The sequence below is a fragment of the Mobula birostris genome, chromosome 28 (assembly GCF_030028105.1).
Source record: "Mobula birostris isolate sMobBir1 chromosome 28, sMobBir1.hap1, whole genome shotgun sequence".
NCBI lineage: Eukaryota > Metazoa > Chordata > Chondrichthyes > Myliobatiformes > Myliobatidae > Mobula > Mobula birostris.
In genome coordinates, this window is record NC_092397.1 from 21,841,906 (window position 1) to 21,856,679 (window position 14,774).

Sequence of the window (14,774 nt, forward strand, 5' to 3'; positions counted from 1 at the left end):
GCGGTGGAGAGCATATTGACTGGTGGCATGAGGACCTGGCATGGGACCACCAATGCCCTTGTACGGAAAAGCTCACAAACAGTAATGGATAGAGCCCAGTCCAGCACAGGTAAAGCCCTCCCCGCCGCTGAGCTCAACTACACGGAATGCAGGATCCCGGCCATCCAGGTCATACTCTCTTCTCGCTGCTGGCAATGGGAAGGAGGTAACCCATCAATAGGTCCATTACCCCTCAGCCATCAGGCTATTGAAGAAGAATGGACAACTTCATTTACCCAACACTGAACTGTACCCACAACCCAGAGACTCACTGTCAAGACTCATCAATTCATGTTTTCGATATTTATTGATTATTTATTTTTAATATTTTCTTTGTTTTTTCTTGTATTTGTGTAGTTTATGTTTTTTATCACCTTTGTCGTTTGCTATCTTTGTTGAGTGTGGTCTTTCATAGTTTGGCTTGTGTTTCGTTCTATTTACTATGGACGCTCCTATGGTGACGTGTATATAGTTCGGGAATAAATTTAGTTTAATCTTCCAACTTTGGACTTTCGGGAGAGGAATCTATTGGGTGAGACACGGATGCTGTTTCACACTGTTAGCGACGAGGTGGAAAGATTGGTGGAGCCCAGCAGCTTTATTCTCTGGGACAGCATTGCGGCAGAGGACTGCACCGAACGGAACGCCTTATCTCCGGACATAGAAGATAGGAAGGGGAGTGGGCGACACAGGTCTTCCAGTTATTTCATTTGAATCGTCATCTCTGCATTGGAATCACCGGACCACTGTTCCAGCATTTCATATGAACGGGCCGTTGTGACTGTAATCTATATCCTCATCCAGGAGGAACCAGTCTCATCACATCCTGTTTGTTAAGACACCTCAGGATTTTACATCTATTCTGTAACAAGTTCTTACTGCTCTATATTCCAGAGGATACAATCCTTATATCTCGAACTCAGTTCAGAACTCAAGTTGCACACCACAGGTATTAATTTAATTAAAGATAAAACTTTACTCGTTTCCAGCGATTAACAGTACCCCTTTAAATGCTTGTACTCTGAATGGTGTTCCAGATGTTGTGTCTCTACATAATTGGAAAACAATTTCTCCACTGATGGATTCGGGTCTTCTCGCTATAAACCTTGCTTGCTTAACCAAAGTTTTGGAACATGGTGTGTGGTTGCCAGCAAGCATTTTGGAATTGACGTCCTCGCCCAGCTGAATCACGTTGACAGTCAGCGGGCGACAAAACCTTACCATTCCGATAAAATACTTCCTTCTATTTTAAACTAATATGTTGATTAACGTTACCTCCCATTTCACTGAACTTCACACACTCCATAATATTTTGACATCTTTCTTTTTATATAGTTTTAGAATCGGTGTGAAACAGGAAGATGTGTAGTCAGACAGTGAAGTGGGGATGTGGAACACATTGACAGAGCAGCCGATGTACTGTGAGGAGAAGAGGGATGGTTTGCAGTCCAGAGCTTCTGCATACTGATCCATAGTAACCATCTGTAATCAATCCCCATGTTTCCTCGTGTAGGTTCTTATGAATTCAGGGTGTTCATTGGAAATTCTGTCGGCTGAGTGACTCTGGTCACTCTTAACATTCGACTGATCATCTGCCACCAACATGGACTGAACTGCTTTCCTATTGAGCCGGACATCTTCAGAACTCCTAATCGTGGGGCTCCGTCAGTGTGTGAAGAAATGAGATTATTCCAGAGAGTATCGGCCCACAGTGTTTAAGGTCTCCTCAGCGAACAAGTCTAGTGACCGCTTGCCGCGTTCCCTCGTTCACTAAAGGTATCCTTCCTTAAGCACGGGTCCCTACCTGCAGGCAGGAGAACGGGGTTGTTTGGATTTCCCTTCTTCAGAGGCAATAGAGGCGAAATCTATTAACAGGAGAGAATTCAAAGATTCAAAGCACATTTATTATCAAATAAGTATAAATTATACACCTTGAGAATTGTCTGCTCATAAGCAACCACAAGGCAAGAAACTCGAATAATCCAATTTTAAAAAGACCAAAAGCCAATGCGCAGAGAAAGAGAGAGAAAGAAACACACACCGTGCAAACAAGAGAAGCAAGCTAACAGCATCCCGAACCAGACTGGATAACAGATCCGCTCCCGGAGCATCCGGATTCGGCCCGAAGACTCGGTCCCCGGTTTTTACACCAACGAGGCAGAAAAGCACAACAGCGGGATCAGCCGCGAACAATTTAATTATGTTATTTATTCAATTACATCAACCGGCTGAGAAGTTAACGAGACCTCGGGATTGATTAAATTAAACCACCTTGGTGTGAGTGAAAGCATCGTAAGCTGCAAAATATCGACAGGAGGAAATAGTGTCCTTTGACTCATTTCGGCTCTCTGTTGTTCGACCCATTGACGTTTGTCCCGAAGAACAACCCAGAGACAAAGAGAGAGAACGCAGAAGAGACACAATGGAAGATAAACAGAATGTGTGACAGCAGGGCTACTGAAATCGTGTTGATTAGATAATGCAAAAAACATTCACTGCTGACATGCCTGGAACGAGGTCTCTGAACGGGTCGGAACACAGAGATAAGGACAGGATGGGGCCGGGGGCAGGGAACACGGAATAGAAAACAAAGAGACACGGGCAGAGAGATAGCCGCGAAATAAATCAACGAAGAGCAGTTATTAAGGGAAACGATGTGATGTCAGCAGAACACCGATAAGTAAAAATGAAAGAAAAGAATTGGAAGCGTCCACAACGGAGCAGAGCAACACCACGTTCAGCCAATAGCAGAGTGGCGCAGCGGGAGTGTGCTGGGCCCATGGTCATCCATTCGGTCGAGACCATCGGTTTCTCCGTGACTCCCTGGTGCACACGTCCCTCCCCACGGATCTCCCACCTGGCACTTATCCCTGTAAGCGCAAGTGCTACACCCGTCCCTACACCTCCTCTCTTGCCACCATTCAGGGCCCCAAACAGTACTTCCAAGTGAGGCAACATTTCACTTGTGAGTCTGTTGGGGTCATCTATTGCATCCGGTGCTCCCGGTGCGGTCTTCTCTACATCGGTGAAGCCCGACGCAAATTGGGGGACCGCTTCGTCGAACACCTCCACTCCGTCCGCCAGGACAGACAGGAACTCCCACTTCAACTCTGCTCCCAACTCCCTTTCAGATATGTCCATACATGGCCTCCTCTACTGCCGTGATGAGGCTAAACTCAGGTTGGAGGAGCAACACCTCATCTAACGTCTAGGTAGTCTCCAGCCCCTTGGTGTGAACATAGAATTCTCCAACGTCCGGTAATTCCCTCCCCCTCCATTCCCCTATCCCTATATCACTCTGCCCCCTCCTCCAGCTGCCTACCCCCTCCCTCATGGTCCCGCCTCCTTCTACTACCCAATGTGTTTTCCCCCCATTCTTTCTTCACCTTTCCTGCCTATCACCTCCCTGCCTCCCTTCCCCCACCCCTTTATCTTTCCCCATACTGGTTTTTCACCTGGAACCTACTAGCCTTTTCCTTCCCACCTTCTTTATAGGGCCTCTGCCCCTTCCTCCTACAGTCCTGACGAAGGGTTCCGGCCCGAAACGTCGACTCATTGTTTCTACGGATGCTGCCCGACCTGCTGAGTTCCTCCAGCGTGCTGTGAGTGTTGCTTTGACCCCAGCATCTGCAGATTATTTTGTGTTTACCATCTATACTTGTCTAATTTACCGAGGATTCAGAATCAAAACTTCTGCGCACTCTGTAAACGGACTGAAGCGTTGAATGCAGGGGATATTCAACAGCATTTTGGCTGAGATGGAGAATTCCGGTGTAAACCGAGACTGGATAGAGTGCGGTTGTGTCCATGGAGTGCTGGAGGTGACGGAGATCTTTGAAGGTCATATCAAATTAGCCGGGGCCTATCTGAATGCTGGTAAAATGTCCTGACGTGTGTAAACGTAGACAGCATCAGATTAGGAATTTCATGAAGACGGTGTTTGGAAACTGGAACCCATGCCGGAGGCAGATACACTCAGAACATTAGAGAATTGTCTGGGCAAGCACCTCAACCAGCAAGGCACTGAAGGCAATAAATCAGTTCGTAAGTGAGTTGATTTTTCTTTTCCTCTGGTGAGATTGGTTCTTGATTGTCAGCATGGACGTGGTGGGTCGAAAGGCCTGTTTCAGGGTGGCATGAGTCTGCGATTCTATCTTACATTTGTTAATCCCAATAAAGGAGGGTTTAATTTAATCGTGTACTAGAGAGAGGGTGTGGAGAGGGATCCCACAGGGATAGGCAGATTGAGTGGTGTGTAGAATGACACACTCAGGGTAAACACATCATCTGACATGTTTTGATGCGTTTTAAGTTTGTTGTGGGAGTCTGGGTTACAGTGAGAACAGGAAGCTGCACTGGTCGGTTCATCGAGAAAATGTGAAAGATAGGAAATCCACCCTTGATCGACTGGCCAGCCCAGGGTGAATAATAATTTTATACTCAATCATGGGAACTCGTACGCGATTTAGCAGGGTTTGGCCAGTCGGCCGAAAGAAGTCTGCGCAGATCAAGTTCTATGAAGAGTTTATTCTTGATAGTTTCGATGAAAGATGAAGACTCTGCTAACTGCGATGGTTGAAAATCACACCTGCGTCAATTTTCTGTAAGAGCGCTATGTTCACCATTATGTCACCATTGTGTCATCATTCTGCAGGAGGCTTGGGTCCTGAATCGTCTCCAGGGGTGCATGACTGTGGCTCGAGCAGCTTTCTGAAACTGGTCACTTCACTCTGATTCCTCACTCTGCTGTAGTTCCTGTTATGTCCAGTTGAGGGCGGCATCTTTCTACAGACCGGAGATACAACACTCCCAGTAATTGGCACGGAATCGGACTGAAGTGAGAATGATCCTTTCAAAATTCGAAGAGCTACACATCGTTTCCGCCCTGTCGCATTACTTTTCAACAAGACGGAGTTGAGTTCGAATGAGAGTAGTTCCTTTCGCTAATCCTTGAACACAATAGGTGACTGAATCGCTGGAGGAAACTGAGACACCTCTGTGGGGAGGACACTGACTCCAATATTACACTCAACTAACAACAAGGTAATACTATTCACCGTCTTGTGCTCTTATATGTGCTTCAAATGTTATACCAACAGTAATTCCTCGTTAGTATAGTGGTTAGTATCCCCGCCTGTCACGCGGGAGACCGGGGTTCAATTCCCCGACGGGGAGATGATGATTTTACTGCTCAAAAGAGAAAAGAAAAGTGGACAAATAAATTGGCATTGAAGTGATCGGTTCAGCCGTCATTGGGAAGGTGGAATCTCTTGCGCTGTGAGCTCGGAATGGTAGGATTTTCCGAGAAGAAAGAGACGTTGTGTTCAGACTGTTTCTTCGAATCTCCCTTGGAGAATCTGTATTTCGCAGCGTTCGTTGTTACACTCAGCGGCTGAGTCCATCACTCCGAGCACACTAAACCCTGGGTTTAGGTGTCAGCTCCGCATTGCCCACCACTTTAGAAAAGCAACTAACCAACATTGACTGTCATTTGCATCCTCATCTTGCTTTGCTACGCAAAATAACTCCAGTCCGCTGCTGTGCAAAGGGAAATCAGACTTTACAAAGACCTTTCTTGTCTAGGTTGACTGCACATTATCTGTGAACTTTCCCTGCCAAGGCGCTACGTTAACTTGACTTGCTGTAGCGCCTCCCACTTCCCTTTCGTTCTGTAAAGGACAACATGGATTGTGGGAGCAGTTGAATTGCCCAGAGAATTCAGGTCTCCTCAGTGATCCTGTCATCGACTATCCTGAAGAGGAGGGTTGCTGAACAACAACGTAGGCAGCCGTTCTTTGGGCCATCACTCCGCAGAGTGTTCTCAGGCAAGAAATTAAAACAAGGTTTATTATCAGCAACTGGAGTTGAACAAATTTCCTAGCAGGGATTGAAGCCAATTATAGGTCCCAAAGGTGATGATAGAGTCGTATGTAACTCCGGACCAAATTTCTTACCCTTAACAACGTCTAACGGGATCCAGACGGCTAAAGTTGGTGATGTTCTCAGGTATATCAAGGATGTTTGTCCATTATTTCAGGCCAATGATGGCACAGCTATCTTCGCTCTCAGCCAACAGAACGTTTAATGCTGTTCGGTTTTGAGAGGCAACTTTGCAGTTTGCTGCCATTTTGTGATAATGTCATTGGTGTTCAGACTTATATCCGCACTGTGGCTGTGTTGTTAGCCAATTATTGCAACACTGGGGCCATACCGATCCTCTCACGAGTCAGTTTGGTGGGTCCCCAGAATAGGAACACTACAATCCAGTAACGCTGCTCAGTCTCCTTCAGCCTTCAACGCTGGCAGATGGTATGTATTTGGTGCTACCTTCGCCAAATTGTAATAACCCCTTGACAGCGTTTGTTCAGACCAGAAACACCATTTAAGTAGATAGGGGATACCCTAGGACAATAAATACAGTCGACTTGCCAGCCGATTCTGTAAGTACCATGAAATGCTCCTCTATTCTCTGTTTGCATATGTGTTTAGCCTATGGGATTCCCCTCCGCTCCCGGACTCCACACCTGAAGGCTGAATCTCTGGCTGTCAGCAGGATGCGAAATTCACTATTCATCCATGGTTTCTGATTGCGGAAAACTTTTATTTGTTGTTGTGATGTCACCCTATCTACACACTTGTTGATGTGCTCAAGGACAGAGTTGGTGTATAAATCAATTTTAACCTGCTAGTCTGTGGTGGCATGGGCAGCAAACGCGCTCCAGTCTGTGTGCTGGAATTTGTGCTGAAGAGCAGAGTCAGCACCCTCCAGACAGATCTTAATAGTCTTCATTGTGGGTTTCACACGTTTAATGACCGGGCTATAAATGGGAAGCAGAAACAATGCAAGATGGTCGGACTGTCCCAGGTGGGGGAGGCTTTGTAAGTGTCAGCCACATTTGTGTAGACATGATCGAAAGTTTTATTACCCCTGGTGGTGCATAATACATTTTTGTAAAATCTTGGAAGCACAGTGCGTAGGTTACAATGATTATGGTCCCCAGCGACAATGAAGGCTCCGTCTGGATGCAATGTCTGCAGCTTGCTAATAGCGGTTTTGAGATGTTTCATGGCTACTTTAGCATTGGCATCCGGTGGAACATAAACTGCGACAACAATGATGCATGTAAACTCTTGAGGTTGATAAAAATGGTCTGCACTTAATAATCAGGTATTCCAGATCAACAGAGCGATAAGTGTCAGCAACACACATCAAAGTTGCTGGTGAATGCAGCAGGCCAGGCAGCATCTCTAGGAAGAGGTACAGTTGACGTTTCAGGCCGAGACCCTTCGTCAGGAATAAATGTCAGCAATGGTAGAGTTAGTACCCCATGATCGATTCACGTAAATGGATAAATCTCCTCCCCTACTTTCACCAAGTAAACATTATCCACCCTTACCTGCGTAGACTGTACAAATAAAATAAAACTCAGAAAAAAATAGTCTTCCTCTCACTCCTCATTTCCATAATCGATTCGTTCCATAACATATCATATGCTTTTTCAATATAAAATACCGTTTTTGCAACTTCTTTATTTACCTGTGCTTTCATAATATCATCTTCCAAATGCAAACCTGAATCCAATGTCATTCTACCATTCCAAAATCCACTCTGATAAAATGCTGCGTCCCCTCTCTTTCTCAGAATATAATACAATCGGTCTTTTACCATACATTCCATCAGTGTATCCCAATGGTATGTGACGTTAATGACGTTGATCATGAACTAGAAGGATTCTACGGGGGGTTCCCAGGTTTTGTAACAGGCACTGCTAATGCCATGTTCTATGAGGAGGCCAAAACTCCAAATATGATTCAAAATATTAATAATATCTTGAGAGTTGTAAGCTATGTTTTTAAAGGTTCAATAACATAACATCCTTCCTGGTGCAATCTGACCTGTACTATTAATACCTTTCTTAAATTCACACAAAGAAAAGTCTACATTACTAACATTGCTACAGCTGCCTTCCAACACATCAGAGTATTCACTTAAATCCTTACTTACCCCAACAGCGTTAAGGCTCTTCACTTAATTTATCTCAGAACATAGAACATAGCAAACCTACAGCACAATACAGGTCTTTTGGCCCACAATGCTGTGCCGAACATGTACTTAGTTTGGATATTACCTGGGGTTACACGTAGCCCCCTATTTTTTCTAAGCTCCATGTACCTATCCAGGAGTCTGTTAAAAGACCCTATTGTATTTGCCTCCACCACCGTCGCTGACAGCCCATTCCATTCACTCACCACTCTCTGCATAAAAAATAACTTACCCCTGACATCTGCTTTGCACCTACTTCCAAGCACCTTAAAACTTTGCCCTCTCGTGTTAGCCATTTCAGCCCCGGGAAAAAAAAGCCTCCGACCATCCACACGATCAATGCTTCTCATCATTTTATACACTTCTATCAGGTCACCTCTCATCCTCCGTCGCTCCAAGAAGAAAAGGCCAAGTTCACTCAACCTATTCTCATCACGCATGCTCCATATCTTCATTAGGAATTGCAGAAAATAACCGAGCTGGTAATATAACATTCTCTATTTGATTAACAATCACCTTCTCAAATCAATAATGGAATTTTATTAACCCTATGAATCCTTTCTCCTGCCCGATTCTCTTAATCATTCCCCAAACTTCTCCAAGTTTAATATCCCCTCCAATACAATCATAAGAAGACCTCCAGTAAACCTTTTTCGCAACCTTCACAACTTTCCTCACTGCAGCCTGTGTCCTTTCACACTTAAGAAGGTCACTCGGAGAGTGATACTTCAAAACTCTCCCAAACACCTTATTTCTCCCCTTATTGCCTCTGCACACTCCTCCGTCCACCATGGAACCTTTCTCCTATCAATGTCATTTTAACACAGGAGACGCTTCCACTGCAGTTTGATGAATAATAACCTTTCATTGCAGAAATCTATATCATCCTCGACGTTCAGCCATGACAGACATTCATCACGTAAAACATCTCCCAGTTTGATTAACCAAACTTCCACACCCTAAAAGTGGTCTCCTGTCCCTTATATAAATCCAAACCCAAGCTTATAAATATAGGAAAATCATCGCTGTCCAATGCTTCATCACCCATGACATCCCACTCACTCACTCCAGCCACAATGTTAGAAACTGAAGTTAAATCTACAGCAGTTTCCAAACAATGATGAACAATAAATCTCCTCCCTCTCCCACCATTAAGAAACACAACATGTGAAATATTGAAAAAAATCTACTACAATCAAACCATTCTGTTAACAACCCCACATTGAATTCTGTGCACTAAAATACCCACACCTAACAACCCTTACTGAGCTACAACTACATATACTTTCCAACAAGTCAATCAAAAGCTTTCAGAAGAGTTTTACCGCTTCAATACTCCTGTTTGTTGAATCAAATACTTCTACTACAGACACATCATGCACTTCATTCGCATCCACAACTCTATGTCCTATCCCTTTCCTTATTGAACATTGGCTATATTTAAGTGGGAGTTAGATACGACCTTTGTGACTAAAGGGATCAGCGGGTATGGAGAGAAAGCAGGTACAGGATTCTGAGTTGGATGATCGGCCATGATCATATTGAATGGCAGTGCAGGCTCGAAGGGCCGAATGGCCTAATCCTGCACCTATTTTCTATGTATAACACCAGCCCCTCTACCAATCAACCTATCACATGTAATTACTACATAATCCTGCAAATTGACGCATAAATATGATAACAGCCAGGTTTCATATTAGGTGAATTTGATGAATCAGAAATAAACTTCTCAATGTCTTGCCCATCAGGCTTCTTTCATTCCACTGCAATATCCTTAATCTCATTCTGTACCTGCACAAAGAGACTGGAATTCAGATATCCCGCCCATCAGAGCTTCTTTTACAGTTTCCCACATAACACCAGGAATACCATGATACTTTTCTGCAGCTTTTACAATAATTTTAATTTTCTCAGTGCAACTAGATACCTGATCAGTACAATTCACCACATCATTTATAAGGCCACAAACTTCCTTTTATCAGCTAGTAGTGTATCTTTAGTAATGGACCTGTGATGCGACATATAGCCACTGACCTCACATTCTGTTCTCCGACTGGTAATACTTTATTAACATTTGGTTTAACTTTTTCCTTTAACCTGTTGAACTTCAGCGGCCTTCTTAAGCACTTCACATATTTATAAATTGCACTATGTTCTCGCAATTACAACAATTAAACATTATACCTTCACAATCTTCATACTTATGTTTCCCACCACACTTACTACACCTTAGTTTCCCATGACACACTGCCACGACATGCCCAAAGCTCTGATATTTTTACATCTAAGCAGAGGCAGAATATAAGCTCATATGTCATAACTAACATACCCAGACTAACTTTATCAGAAAGCTTCACTGTATCAAAATATATCAATAGATAAGTTATCCATCCTTTCCCCATTTCAGACTACTTGTAATCTCTTCACCTTCTTAACCTTGTCTCCCAATAAATAAGAATTAATCTCTTCGATCAAAACCTGCACCAGAACACCAGTTCTAACATCCCTGATACTTCTATTTTCATTAGACAACTTGCATATCTTTTTAACCGAATTAAGTCTTCAAATGAAATGTCTTCTCACAGTTTCTTATCCTAACGATTAGCAAAGCACCTCCTTTAGGGTTTGAGCACAATCTATATTCCCAAAAGCAGATTTCAACTCTGTGGCTAATTTCAAAGGAGAAAACGTGCAGATGCTGGAAATCCAAGCGATACACAAACAAACGCTATGTGAACTCAGGACTGACCAATTGTCTCCGCCCGACGTGTCGACTGAACTCTTTCCCAGAGATGCTGGCTGGCCTGTTGAGTTCCTCCAACATTTTTTTTTTTGTGTGTTGCTGTACTTAATTTCATGGGATTGATAGAAGGCTGTTCTTGGTCAAATTTAAACAATACTTTGAAATCCCTACCGTTCCATTACTTGAAATCATTTCAAAATTATGTTACATTTTCCGTTTTCCAGATCTAGATTCAACTGCATTCCAACTCCTCAGCCATTCGCTCGAACCCTTCATTTTGGGTTCCTTTTCCAAACACGCTCCACCCCCTCCCTCCTGAACCTACATTATCATGCAAGTCTCTTCTTATTGTCATTTCGACCGCAACTGCTGGTACAGTTCACAGTAAAAATGAGACAACGTTTTTCAGGACCATAGATGCTACATGAAACAATACAAAAACTACACTGAACTACGTAAAACAACACAAAAACTACACTAGACTCCAGACCTACGCAGGACTGCATAAAGTGCACAAACCAGTGCAGACATTACAATAAACAATAAACAAGACAATAGGTACTGTAGAGGGCAGTAGGTTGCTGTCAGTCCAGGCTCTGGGTATTGAGGAGTCTGATGGCTTGGGGGAAGAAACTTTTACGTAGTCTGCTCGTGAGAGCCCAAATGCTTTCGTGCCTTTTTCCAGATGGCAGGAGGGAGAAAAGTTTGTATGAGGAGTGCGTGGGGTCCATCATAATGCTGTTTACTTTGCGGATGCAGCGCGTGGTGTAAATGTCTGTAATAGCGGGAAGACCGACGCCAATGATCTTCTCAGCTGACCTCACTATCCGCTGCAGGATCTTGCAATCCAAGATGGTGCAATTTCCAAACCAGGCAGTGATACAGCTGCACAGGATGATCTCAAAAAAAACCTCTGTTGAATGTGGTGAGAATGGGGGGTGGGAGACGGACTTTTCTCTAGTCTTTGCAGAAAATAGAGATGCTGTTGGGCTTTCTTTGCTATGGAGCTGATGTTGAAGGATCAGGTGACATTCTCCGCCAGGTTAGCACCGAGAAATTTGGTGCTCTTAACGATCTCTACCAAGGAGTCGTCGATGTCCAGCTGAGAGTGAACGCTCCGTGTTCTCCTGAAGTCAACAACCATCTCTTTTGTTTTGTTCACATTCAGAGACAGGTTGTTGGCTCTGCACCAGTCCGTTAGCCGCTGCACCTCCTCTCTGTATGCTGACTCATCGTTATTGCTCTTGAGGCCCACCACAGTCGTGTCATCGGCGAACTTGATGATGATATTTCCCATTATCCCCACACATTCACTGCCTGCGCCACCAACTGCTACTGCTCCTGAGCCAGTCAACAACTCGAACCCTCCGCATGTGTTCTGCCGTCAATCAGGTCTATGGGTGGAGCAACGCAGCTGATGCGAATGTGTTGCAATGACGTCACAAAACGTAAGCATACCTTCCCCGGTCCACGTTGTGAAACGTCTGTTTGGAGGATCCAGGGCTGCGGGAGAGGCAGGGCGGTTTTAAAGCCGTCCACATGGTAAGGTTCTTTCCAAAGTGTCTCAGCTGTACCTTTGCCTGTCTTCTCCAGACAGTCACACAGCCAAACTGAGAGAATCGGCATGAGTGTTGGGAAAGAGCAAGAGTTCATATCATACAACAGCCCCGGTCTAATGTGTTTGGAATGAAGGATTCGGGCACCGAATGTTCGCCGAACGTTTTAAAATACAGACGTGTTGAGGGACTACCTGGGAAAAAGGCCGCTAAACACAACGTTCCTTGATTTCGAGAAACTCTCCCGTTCCGGGCTATTTGCACACTCGAATGCCCCACTTTCTAAATGGGGTTTAATGTGCTTAAATGTGAGGTTATCCACTTTGGTGGCAAGAACAGGAAGGCAGATTACTATGTGAATGGTGTCAAGTTAGGAAAAGGGGAAGTACAACGAGATCTAGGTGTCCTTGTTTATCAGTCACTGAAAGTAAGCATACAGGTACAGCAGGCAGTGAAGAAAGCTAATGGCATGCTGGCCTTCATAACAAGGGGATTTGAGTATAAGAGCAAAGAGGTCCTTCTGAGTTGTACAGGGCCCTGGTGAGACCACGCCTGGAATATTGTGGACAGTTTTGGTCTCCAAATTTGAGGAAGGACATTCTAGCTATTGAGGGAGTGAAGCGTAGCTTCACGAGGCTAATTCCCGGGATGGAGGGACCGTCGTATGTTGAAAGATTGGAGCGACTGGGGTTGTATACACTGGAATTTAGAAGGATAAGAGGGGATCTGATTGAAATATATAAGATTATTAAGGTATTGGACACGTTAGAGGCAGGAAACATGTTCCCGATGTTGGGGGAGTCCAGAACCAGAGGACAAAGTTTTTGAATAAGGGGTAGACAATTTAGAACGGTGTTGAGAAAAAAAAACTTTTTCACACAGAGGTTTGTGGTTCTGTGAATGTTCTGCCTCAGAAGGCAGTGGAGGCCAATTCTCTATAATCTTTCACAAAAGAGTTAGATAGAGCTCTTAAAGATTACGGAGTGAAGGGACGTGGGGAGAAGGCAGGAAAAAGTTACTGATTGTGGATGATCAGCCATGATCACAGCGCACGGTGGTTCTGGCTGGAGGGGCTGAATGGCCTACTCCTGCACCTATTCCTATTGTCTGTTGTCTAATACTTCAACCCCATTTGTTTCGTTGAAAGCTTCTCTTGTATTTCCACTTTCTATTTGAAGCTGGAAAACGGTCTCCCCGCCGGGGATTCGGACCACTGAAATAACGAGGAATAAACACGAGTGTGGAATCTGTCTCATGGATGTCAGGGTTAGTAGGGTTCATATTAGAGTCACTCTGGTGTTTGTTTGTTGAGAGTAGAGCTGCCGCTTTTTACCCATCCCCTTCTCACTGTGTATCAGTGGCGTATCAGGATTCTTTAGCGATTCAGTCACTTACTGTGTTCAAGAACTGGCCAAAGGAAGTGTTCACATTAGCGTCTAACCGACCGGATATGTATAATCAGGATTTATTTCTCATTTACTGATCCGCGAAGCAGGAAAGCATTCGAATCTCTCGGGTCGATTCTCCCTTCAGTCGGATCCCAGGTGCTGTGTTTCTCCGGTCTGTCGGAACGTCGCGACATCCAGTGGTCAGAATAGGAACTGCAACAGAGTGAGGAATGATCCTTCAGAAAACAGCTCAAACACTGAGAATCGAGTAACAGAATCTTATAGCACCAGAAACCATTCAGTCAATGTATCTGTTTTGCATCATGGGGCAATGGTGGTATAGTGGTGAGCATAGTTGCTTCCCAAGCAGTTGACCCGGGTTCGATTCCTGGCCCTTGCCGGGTGTACACTTTTATACTAAAAAATAACCTCTAACCGGGCACTATGAACGCAGAACTGTAATTCATGGGAAATTTGTTGTGAGTGAAATTCACTCTAATGGCTCAGATGGATCCCTCATGTACGATGGTGGTAGTCCCTCTTGTAGGATGATCGAGGATCCCAAATTAAATGAAAAACACAGCATTAGACCACGGAGGTCTGTTAGATTCCTGACCAAAGACACAACGCGCCTCGGAAATTCTCTCGTTCCTGTCTTCCATCGTGCAGAAGGTACACAAGCCTGAAAGCACGTATCACAGTCTCACGGATAGTTTCAGTCCCACTGTTGTGTCTATTGAATGGTTTCCCATAAGATAGGATGGACGTTTGACCTCACTGTCTACCTTGTTATGGAACTGCACTTCATTATTTACCTGCGCCGTGCTTTCTCTGTCCCTGTTACAGTTTATTCTGCATTTTGTTATTGTTTCACCTTGTTCTCTCCCAATACAATTCAATTCAATTCCATGGAAGAGACTTCACAGTGCAGAAGTCGAATCACAAACGAGAAAATGTGCAGATGCTGGAAATCAAAGCAACACGCACAAAATGCTGGAGGAATT

The 14,774-nt window shown here is 44.3% G+C and overlaps 1 protein-coding gene and 1 non-coding gene across 2 annotated transcripts in view; one reads left to right on the top strand and one right to left on the bottom strand.

Moving 5' to 3' along the window:
• The window catches only part of LOC140188855 (uncharacterized), a 631,689-nt gene that overhangs the window by 31,754 nt on the left and 585,161 nt on the right, over positions 1-14,774 (bottom strand). The window lies entirely within an intron of this gene.
• trnad-guc (transfer RNA aspartic acid (anticodon GUC)) lies at positions 5,143-5,214 on the top strand. Its single transcript has one exon. It is a non-coding gene; the product is annotated as a tRNA-Asp (tRNA).